At 42.4% G+C, this 2,243-nt stretch overlaps 1 protein-coding gene across 1 annotated transcript in view; it reads right to left on the reverse strand.

The window, feature by feature from the left end:
• VWDE (von Willebrand factor D and EGF domains) overlaps positions 1-2,243 on the reverse strand; it is an 81,329-nt gene that overhangs the window by 44,617 nt on the left and 34,469 nt on the right. The gene's annotated exons all lie outside the window — the stretch shown is intronic.

Below are 2,243 nucleotides of genomic sequence, written 5' to 3' on the forward strand. Positions count from 1 at the left end.
CTCCGGCGATCCTTCCGCCTCAGCCTTCCGAGTAGCCGGAATTACAGGCATGCGCTACCACGTCCGACTGATTTTTTGATTTATTGTAGAAAAGAGGTCTTGCTGCCCAGGTAGGTCTCGAACCCTCGGGCTCAGGCAATCCACTCACCTCAGCCTCCCAAAGGCGCGGGATGACAGGCTGCGCCACCGAGCCCGGCAGGTACCCACACTTTACCTGTGCAGTGACCACATATGTATCTAACCCTGAATAGTACCCCACACTTAAAAAAAAAAATAAGAGAGGAAAAAAAGAACAAAGTGAATATAACTTTACTAGCATTAGAGTCCAAAACCATAAGTCTTGTGTATTCAGAACACTAAAAATCTTCATGAAAATGAGAAAGCATGTTTTAGTTCATTCTTACATACATTCAACAAATGTTTATTTAGCAATTTCTACATATCTGGTGTTATTCTAGGTCCAGGGGACATAGTAATGCATAAAACAAAGTCCCTATCTTCATATAACTTACATTCTACCATAGGAGGACAAAAAAATAAAGAAATTTTTAAAAATACACAATGTATTACATAAGTGCCTCTAGGAATGTGGCAAATGCATGTATTAACTATATTAAAAGAGATAAAGAGTGTGGGGTTGTGTGAGAAAAATTATTAATTTCGAATAACTGTGGAAGGATTTTTGGGTAATACAACATTGGAACAGAGAAGTGAAGAAAATCAGCTGGCCGGGCTCGGTGGCTCAGCCTGTAATCCCACACTTTGGGAGGCCGAGGTGAGTGGATTGCCTGAGCCCACGGGTTCGAGATCTGCCTGGGCAACTTGACAAGACCTCATCTCTACAATAAATCAAAAAATTAGCCGGGCGTGGTAATGCGCACCTGTAGTTCCAGTTACTTAGAAGGCTGAGGCGGAAGGATCACCAGAGCCCAGCAGGTCGAGGCTGCAGTGGCCACACTCCAGACTGGGCAACAGAGTAAGACTCCAACTCAAAAAAAAAAAAAAAAGAAAAAGAATAAAAGAAAATCAGCCATACAGACGTGATGGAAGAATGCTCCAGTAAGCGGGATCAGAAAGTGCAAATGTCCTGAGGTAGGAACAGGCCTGGCTTCCTTGAGGAACAACAAAGCAGACGGTGTGGCTGAAGGAGAGTGAGCTGGTGAGGGCGGGTGGAGTTAAATAAGTGAGAAAGAAGCTCAGATGACCTAGGGTTTTCTAGCCCGTGACAGAGATGATGGGTTTTACTCTGAAGGAGATGAGAAGTCATTTCAGGCATTTACAAACGGGGGCAACATGCTCTGACTTGGGTTTCAAAGGGGTCATGTTTTGGCAGCTGTGTGGAAAATGAGCTGTGGATGGGTCTGTGATCATCCAGATGAGAGACAGTGGTGACTTGGACTAGATTGAAGCAGGGAAGAGATGAAATGCTTTGAAGCTGGAGCCAGACTTGCTATAAATAGATTAAGTGTCAGGCACAAGAGGAAAAGGACAGTCAAAGATGCTTTGCTGTTTGCAATTGTTTACCATGAACAATCAGAGGAATGGAGTTTGCTGTGACTGAAATGGAACAGGCTGTGGATGGGAGAGGGCAGGATGGTGGCGGTGGGAGAGAAATCAGGAGTCGCTGGTGACCTGTTTAAGGAGCTAAACCAACTTCTAAAGATCTTTCTCTAATATATTGGGGCAAATTTGTTTGTACATATAGATGGGCTAGAAAAATAGTTTTAAGTAAATTAGTGCACTTTGCAAAACATTGTAAATACAGTGCTTTAAAAATGCTAAATTTGAGTTTTAGTGAAACAATTGTTCTCTACAGGTAAGGGGACAAGCTATGTGCAAAGGCCCTGAGGTCAAGTGACCCTGGCATTTCCAAAATGGCTGGAGGGGAACGACAGGGTTACTGTAGCTGGGGATAAGTTTAGAGAGACACTGTGTGCCAGGGCACGCTGTGCCTTATAGCTGTTATAAATACTTCAGCTTTTATTTCAAATAAGATGAGATGAGATTGGAAATTATTTATGTATTAATTAATGCAATTTGAGATTTCCCCCATACTATCTGAATAAACCCTGTTAAGATAATGAGATTAAATAAAGAATAAAAGGGTAGGGCCCAGTGATTCATGCCTGTAATCCCAAAGCTTAGGCCAAGGCAGGAAAATCACTTAAAGTCAGGAGTTCAAGACCAGCCTGGGTAACATAGTAAGACCCCTATCTTCACAAAAAAAAAAAAAAAAAGTTCTT

Source organism: Carlito syrichta, unplaced genomic scaffold, assembly GCF_000164805.1.
Source record: "Carlito syrichta isolate Samal-C Ts95f unplaced genomic scaffold, Tarsius_syrichta-2.0.1 Scaffold312189, whole genome shotgun sequence".
Classification (NCBI taxonomy): domain Eukaryota; kingdom Metazoa; phylum Chordata; class Mammalia; order Primates; family Tarsiidae; genus Carlito; species Carlito syrichta.